The sequence below is a fragment of the Diceros bicornis genome, chromosome 35 (genome assembly GCF_020826845.1).
Source record: "Diceros bicornis minor isolate mBicDic1 chromosome 35, mDicBic1.mat.cur, whole genome shotgun sequence".
Classification (NCBI taxonomy): domain Eukaryota; kingdom Metazoa; phylum Chordata; class Mammalia; order Perissodactyla; family Rhinocerotidae; genus Diceros; species Diceros bicornis.
In genome coordinates this window covers 28,440,979-28,449,546 of record NC_080774.1, presented here as the reverse complement: position 1 = coordinate 28,449,546, position 8,568 = coordinate 28,440,979, and the positions used below count along the sequence as shown (strand labels likewise).

The following is an 8,568-nucleotide window of genomic DNA, read 5'->3' as shown; positions in this document are numbered from 1 at the left end:
AGGTGAGATGACTGCCCTTGCTGCTGGCCATGTCTTGCTCCCACGCTGTGACCCCACTCTGGGCCTCAGCGCCCTTCCAGAAGCAGAGTAGAAATGCATAGTGTCCCCTCCAGACAAGTGGGGCCCCCAGGGTTCCAGCCCCATGGGGCCAGGAAGCCTTAGTTTACAATCTAGAGCCTGTGACTGCCTTTGGGCCGACACACGCCCCTGTACCTGCTCTTGTCACACTTGTCACACATAGGCACCCAGCTAGTTCTGGATTGCCTAATGGGGCAGCAGGATGACTCACTGCAGCCTTAAGAACACTTTCTCAGACTCATACTCTCACAGAAGCTCACAGGCCTTTGTGCTCCCGCAGGGGGCACCTGGGGCCCCAGTGGGATTGGGGGAGAAAAGAGGTCCCCTGATCACTGCAGGTCACACCCATGGATGATAGAGAGGGAGCGTTTACCTTTGCTGTGTGCGCTGGTGTGCCCAAAGTACCCAGTGGACACAAAGACCCCTGTGCTCAGACATCTACACCAGGGACCCTGTGGGCGTGCCGCCTGCCTCCTGGGTGCGCATCCCTCTCTCTCCCCAACAGTACGACCTCTACTCTGCCTTCATGGGTGCTCCCTGCATTTCTTCCCGGGCACCTCCCGGGATGTGACTCTGGGCCCCACGGCCATCGTGTCCCTCCTGGTCTCCTTCTGCACCTTCCGTGAGCCCGCCTGTGCTGTGCTGCTGGCCTTCCTGTGGGGCTGCATGCAGTTAGCCATGGGCTCCTGTGCTTGGGTAAGACTCTCGGGCCTTCCTGCTGTGATGGGGGCTGCGGTTCTGCTCTTCCTGGGGACCCGAGGCACCTGCCTGCTGGGGATGCGCCTGCCCCCAGCGTTTCCTTCTTTGCCTTCCAAGGGCTGTCCCTGTGTGTGTGTGTGTGTGTTGGGCGGGATGTGCCCCCTCAGCCCTACCCTATTCTGCTTAGAGGCCAGGACACTTGGAGGAGTGCCCAGGGCCTCAGAGCCTATCCTCCCTTTCCTGCTCTCCAGACAGGATGTGTCACCCACCACCTTAGCCCCAATCCCACCCACACGCCCTCTCCCGGCCCATGTCCACCTGTGTCCTCTGGGACGGGGCAGAGCTGTGGCCACCTCGGTATTTCCTCCTGGGCGGCCAGGGTTCCTGCTGGCCTTCATCTCCTGCCCCGTCAGCCATTAAAGGTTTCACCTCTGCTGCTGCCGTCACCATGGGCTTCAGGCAGATGAAGGTAGACTCGCTAGTGGGCACCGGGGCACCTGCAGGGTAGCAGGACCAAGGCCTGGTCCTGATATGTGTGGCCAGTTGATGTCCTGCTGTTCCAGAACTCGAAGCACGCGGTGCTCACATGGGTCCATGAATAAAATGACCCCTCGGGGGAAATGTTGGCGGAGGGTCAGGTTCTACATCAGGTCATTTGGGGACCGGTAATGACAGCCCCCGCTATCGGTGGAGTGTCCCCAGTGTGCTTGGTTCCCTCCCAGAGTGGTTCTGTTCCGCTGTCTCTACTGCACCCTCAGCCAGCAGCCTTCACAGGTCACGAGCATCCTGCCAGATTTCCACAAGCAAATCATTCCCTCATGCTCATGTAGCTAGAGGATTTCATTTTTATGGTTTTTTCCAGTTTCTGTCGACTATTTTCTGATGACATGCTTCTTTATATTTCTATTTAACCTCTATAGGAAGTACTAGATCAGTGATCACTGGTTATCTGAGGACGTCATTTATTCTCCTTTCACTGGGTTGAAGTTCCTGGGGGGCAGGAGCTGTTTTGTTCCCACCGTGGCCGCCCAGCGTGTGCTTGGTATAAAGTGGGTCAGCGCTCAGGTGGGTGTGTAGGATGGACCCGAGCTGCGTTGTACAAATGAAGCCATGGGGCCCCTGCCTCGTGACCTGGCATCCCCACCCGGGCCTCTCCAAGGTCTGGTTCCCGCGGCAAGGCTCTGCTCCAGGCTGGCCCGTGATAGTCTCCCCTGGCAGAGGGCAGTGAGCAGATCAGGGGCAGGAGGAGACGTGTGTGTGAGAATCAGGTGGCTGACACTTCTTCCCTCTTACTCTGTGCTGGGACTGGATCCAACACTGTCCCTGTGCTTAATTCTACCACACCCCTGGGAGGCAGGTTTCTCATCATCTCTGTCTAGAGAGGAGGAAAGCCCTCAGAAAGCTGTGGGTGAGTGTGATTTATATATTATGTACACGCTCGTGTCAGGGGAAGCTTGGCAAATGCTGTTTCATGGGAAGGTCTGTCCTTTATTCTGGAAACAACATCCTTCCTTTTTAGTGTCAAGAGTGTTCCTTGATACAATCACAATGTGTATAGAGCATATCTTCTTTGTATATTCATACTTGGTGACCCTAGGCCCCCTATGTCATGAAAACCTTGACGAGGTCATGACAGTCACCTGAGAGCCCCTACGCTAGGGTGCAGTTGGGGTCCTCCTGACCTGCCCAGGACAGAAGTGGAGGAGGCGGAGGTTGGAGGTGTCACCTGGCTAAGCAGCCGGGACTTCTGTGGCTCCAGCACCTCAGGCACCTTGGCCCAGGTGAGCATTGTGCGCCCAGGGGAGTGTACTGTGGTTGGTGATGGTCACGTGAACTGAAAGGGGCAAAGATCGGTGTCGAGAACAGGAACACACCTTTGTGACAAATCCGAATGTCTTTGTTTTTGATCACTCGTGAAAAGTACATTAAAGTCTGATGCATTTTAATAGGCACATGTCCTGGAATATCACTACAGAACTATTGAATTTCATGATCCTTTGCTACTTTGCCTGCTGGTTGTGTTGATCCACATTTATGTCTATTTTCTGATACAGAATTTAGGATTAGATTCAGGATCAACACATAGCCTTTTACAAACACTGTTGATTCTTTTCAATTGTATCCTTAAGGCATCTGTCACTTCTGGAATCCACTCCAGCCACGAGGAGGAAAGTCACTCCAAGGCCTATGAAATGGAATCTTCAGGAGTTTTTGGTTTTAAAACTAGGAATCTGGAAGAATCAGTTCTTCAAACTGATGCTTTAGAAAGAGATGTTCATTGGGCAGTTTGACTTCTGAGGTCATCTTTGGGGTGGAGCAGTAATAAATGTGGGTCCACTTTCATATTCAGACTGCAGATCCATGTGACCCAAACTCTTAGACTTCTTTCCCATTTGATGACTTCCCTGCGTTCCCCACCCCCTGAGTGATGATGATTCTTTTTGACACTTGTGAATGTGTTTTTTTAAACCTTAGATGCCTTTTTCTTCAAATTAGAACATGGAAATCCTCATGAATATTTCAGGATGTCCTGGTACCTGGCACGTTAGCTAATGGAATTCCTCTGGGTTTTCATTGCCCTAGTTCATATCCTTTAAAGAGAGTGAACAAGATTCTGTGCTCCCTTCTGGGGGTTACTTTCTATGTTGACAATGCACAATGCAGTCTTTTAATCATCATCACAGCTTTAGTGAGATGTAGTTCACATACAAGTCACACTCAAAGGTGTGCAATTCAGTGTTTCTTAGTATATTTACAGAATTGTGCAACATCACCACAGTCGATTCTGGAAGCTTTCCATCATCCCTCCAAGAGAAACACCTTCCTCATTAGGAGACGGTCCCATTTCCCCTAACCCCTACTAGGCAAACACAAATTCACTTTCTGTTTCTATGGATTGGCCCATTTTGAACATTCCATATCAGTGGAATCATACAATGTGTGACCTTCTGTGTCTGCCTTCTTTCACTCAGCACAATGGTTTCAAGGTCCATCCACGTTGTGGCATGGGTCAGCCTTTCATTTCTTTTTGATTGCCAAATAATATCCATTGTGTGGCTGTAGCACAGGATATTTCTCCTTTCCGCAGTTGAGGGACATTTGAGTTGTATCCACTTTTCGACTATTATGAATATTGCTACTGTGAACATTCCTGTACAAGATTTTGGGTGGACATCTGCTTTCATTTCTTCTGGGTGTATACCTAGGAGTGGAATTGCTGGGTCACATGGTAACTCTCTGTTTCACTATTTGAATACCTGCAAGACATTTTTCCAAAGTGACTGCACCATTTACATTCCTGCCAGCAGTGTGTGAGGGTTCCAGTTTCCCCATGTTCTCACCAACACTTACCATCTGTCTTTCTGATATAGCCATCCTATGGGTGTGAAATGATATCTCGCTGGGGTTTTGATTGGTATTTCTCTGATGGCTAATGATGTTGACATCTTTTCATGTGCTCAGTGGCCATTTGTATATCTTCTTTGGACAAATGTCTATTCAGCTTGTTGACCCATTTTTAAATTGGATTAATTGTATTTTTATAACTGCGTTGTCACAGTCCTTTATATATTCTAGATATGTTCCTTATCAGATATGTGAGTTGCAAATTTTTCTCTATATTGTGGGTTATCTTTTCACATTTTTAATGCTGTCCATTGAATCCCAAGTTTTACATTTTAGTGATGTCTAATTTATGCACAATAGAGTCTTACTAACTGGAAATCATTCAGACATTAAATCATATCCTCATCAATATTTTGGTTACATAAATTAAAAGCCAAACATGAAAGGGTTTGGGGAAGATTTGAACTGGTTCATTTCAAGATTTGTTATAGATTCAGCAGAACTCATCAGGGAAGATATCATTTCCCTGTTCAAATATTTATTATCCTTTTAATGTTCATGGGATCAGTAATCATAGCCCCTCACTCATTTCTGATATTACTAATTTGTGTTTCTCTCTCTTTTTTTTTCAGTTAGTCTGGCTAGAGGTTCATCCCTACTTTTGATCTTTTGAAAGAACTAGTTTTGTTTTTATTGATTTCTCTATTGATTTCCCATTTTCAGTGTCCTTATTTTCTGCTGTTATTTTTATTATTTCCTTTCTTCTGTTTGCTTTAGGCTTACTTTCTTCTTCTTCCTCTAGCTTATTGTTTCAGATTTTTCTTTTTTCTAATGTGTGCATTCAATGCTATAAATTTCCCTCTGGGTACTGCTTTCGCTGCATTCCACACATTTTGATTAGTTGTATATTCATTTTCATTTAGTGGAAAACATTTGAAATTGATCTTGAGACTTCTTTTTTTAATCCGTGTGTTGTTTAATCTGCAAATATTTTGGGATTTTCCAGCTGTCTTTCTGCTTTTGTTTCCTACTTTAAAGTCCTTTTTGGTCTGAGAACATACCTCATATGATTTCTGTTGTTTTGAATTTGCTGAGGTGTGGGATTTTTTTAGCTGGGATGTGGTCTATCTGGTGAATGTTTCATGTGAGCTTTTGACAACTGTGTATTCTTTGTTTGATGCAGTGTTTTATAAACGTTAATCAGATCCAGTTGATGGTGAACCGTTCAGATCGTCTTTACTGGTTTTCTCCTGCTGCATCTATCAGTTCCTGAGAGAGCAGTGTTTTCTGCTGTAGTGGTGGATTTGTCTATTTCTGTGTCTGTCTGCTATGATAGTGGATTTGTCTATTTCTCCTTGCAGTTTTATCAGTTTTTCCTCACATATTTGGGTGTTCTGTCGTTAGATGCATGTATGTTGAGGACTGTTACGTCCTCTTGGAGAATTGACCCCTTTAACATTATGGAATGCCTCTCTTGGTCCCTGAGAATTTTCCTTGTTCTGAAGTTGGCTTTGTCTGACATTAATACAGCTCCTCTAGCTTTCTTTGGATGTATGTTAGCCTGGCTTATCTTGTTCTGCCCCTTTACTTCTAACCTCTCTGTGTCATTATAATCAAAGTGGGTTTCTTGTAGACAGCATATGGTTGGGTCTTATTTTTTGAATCCGTTCTGCCGGTCTCTGTCTCTTAATGGCTGTATTTAGACCATTCCTGTTTAAAGTGATGATTGATATAGTTGGATTAATATCCACCATATTTGCAACTGTTTTCTGTCCATTGTCCTTATTCTTTCTTTTTTCTTTCTTCTACTTTTTAAATTATTTTTTGCTTTCTCTGGTTTTTATTGAGCATTTTATATGATTCCATTTTTTCTTTTAGCGTATAAATTATACTTCTTTTAAAGTTTTTAAGTGGGTTTCCTAGAGCTTACAATATAAATTTACAGCTACCCTCAGTTCACTTTGAAATGACACTGTGTTTCTTCGTGGTTAGTGCAGGTCCCTTGTAACAGAGTCTCCCCAGTTCCTCCCTCCCATCGCTTATAAAATGGCTCTCCTACGTTTCTCTTATCCATGAACTATTGTCACCAAAGGCATTTTTACAATTATTATTTTGGACAAAATGAATCTGTTAGATGACTTAAGAATAGGAAAAATAAAAACTGAACACTGTTTATTTTACCTTCATTTATCCCTTCTCTACACTCTTCCTTCTTTTATTAGATCTGTGTCCGACCTACATCATTTTCCTTCTCTGAAGAACTTTTTTTTGTGTGTGTGAGGAAGATTAGCCCTGGCCTAACATCTGTCATGCCAATCCTCCTCTTTTTGCTGAGGAGGATTGGCCCTGGGCTAACATCCATGCCCATCTTCCTCTATTTTGTATGTGGGACACCTGCCACAGCATGGCTTGATAAGTGGTGCATAGGTCTGTGCCCAGGATCAGAACCTGTGAACCCCGGGCCGCCACAGTGGAGCACGCAAACTTAACCATTATGCTACCGGGCCACCCCTGGAGAACTTCTTTTAACATCTCTTATAAGCCAGGTCAGCTGGAGATAAATTCAGTTTTTATTTATCTTAGAAAGTCTTTATTTCTCATCATTTTGAGGGAGAGATTTGATGGGTAAAAATTCTATGTTGGTGGGGTTTTTTCTTTCAACACTTTAAATATTTCACTCCACTCTCTTCTTGCCTGCATGGTTTCTGAAGAGAAATTTGATATAATTCTTATGCTAGTTTGTTTCCGGTTAAGATTTCCTTCCTTCTGCCTTCTTTCAAGATTTTCTCTTTGTCTTTGTTTTTCTGAAGGTTGGATATGATTTACAAAGCTGTTGACCACTTGGTATTTATCCTCCTTGGTGTTCTCTGAGATTCCTGGATCTGTGGTTTCATGTATGTGAAATAAAAGTTTTCATCCATTACTATTTCAAATATTCCTTCCTTCCTTCCTTCCTTCACTCCTTCCTTTGTCTCCCTCCCTCTTGTGTTCCCTGTACACAGATGTTACACCTGTTGTAGTTGTCCCACTATTCCTGGATATTCTTCCTACGGTCTTCAGCCTTTTTCCTCTTGTGTTTTGGTTTGGGAGGTTTCTGTTGGCATTTCTTCAAGCTCCCGGATTCTTTGCTGGGCCATGTCCCCTCTGTTCATCAGCTTACCCAGAGCACCCTCCACTTCTGTTACAGTGTTTCATATGCCACCGTTTCCTCCAGATTCTTTCTCAGAATTCCCATCTCTTTCTTTGTACTGGCCCTCCTTCTGCATGTTGTCCACTTTTCCAGTGGAGCCCTTAGCATATTCACTGTTCCTGTTTTAAACTCCCAGTCTCATAATTCCAGAATCTCTGTCGTATCCCAGTGTGCTTCTGACGCCTGCTCTGTCTCTTCAAGCTGTGTTTCTTTGCCTTTTAGCGTGCCTTGTAAGTTTTGGTTGAAAGCTGGACATGACGTCTTGGGTGTGAACACCTGAGCTGAACAGGCCTTTAGTGTGAGTGTTGATGTTCAGGAGTTGAGCCGTGTTCACTGCTTGAGACCAGGTGTCAGAAGCTCTGCTTTCCTCTGGGCCCTTTGTACTTTGCAGGGTTTTTGTTGTTTGTTTTGTCCTCCCTGTTCCCTTCACGTTTCCCTTGATACTGCTTCTTCAGTCGGATCTGAGACTTGAAGCTCTTTCCGTTGAAATCCCGTTTTGATCCAGGAGCCCTGTTAATGCAGTGGGAAGGAGGAGGGGAAGGGGGAGTGCTCTGTAGTCCTCTGATTAATCTCAGGCTTCTCTGGAGCCTGTGTCTCTGGGATTTGACCTTTACAAGTGCTTCTCGGATTTTTTTTCCCGTTAGGTGAGAGAATGCTGGAGGGAGCTGGAGTTGGGTATTTCCCTTCCTCCCCATGGAAAGCTAGAGGGACTAGGTTAGGGTATTCCTTTTCCCCCAGGCCAGTGAAGCTCTGGTAGAAGCCAAGGTGGTGGCTCTGGTAAAACCGTTTCCCTGGAGGGAAGGCTTTCTTGTGGACAACAGGCTGCGCTGGGTGTGTTTCAGAATGGTTGCTTTTCTTCTCTCCCTGCTGGAAGCGTGAAGGAGTTTTCTTTGATCTTCACCCCGAGACTGTGGTGGGGCTGCTGGAGGGAAAGCTCATGCAAGTGTGGAGGCCCCCATAAGTCTGGTCCCCTGGGGATATTAACTCTCCGCTGGTCCACACTGAGCCTCAAAAAGTTCACCCCTTACATTTCAGTTTTGCTCCCCAGATCCCGGCTCCCGCAGAGGCCCCTGCTCCCTCACGCTGTGACTCTGTGTGTACCTGGCTCTCCACTGCTGGTGGTGAGAGTTTGTCCTGTGACCTCTTTCTCTGATGTGTTTAAGAAGAATTGTTGAATTTTGGTTTGTTCAGCTTTTCTCTTGTTGTGACAACAGGAGTGATGATCTCTAAGCTCCATACATATTGGACTACAAACT

General features: G+C 45.5%; 1 protein-coding gene across 1 annotated transcript in view; it reads left to right on the top strand.

Annotated features, from left to right (window-relative positions):
* The first annotated feature begins 915 nt into the window (after window positions 1-915).
* The window catches only part of LOC131398390 (glutathione S-transferase theta-2B-like), a 46,804-nt gene continuing 39,151 nt past the window's right edge, over window positions 916-8,568 (top strand). The window contains exon 1 of the mRNA XM_058531892.1: window positions 916-1,246. The gene's annotated coding sequence lies outside the window, so the exon portion shown is untranslated. The remainder of the gene's footprint in view (window positions 1,247-8,568) is intronic.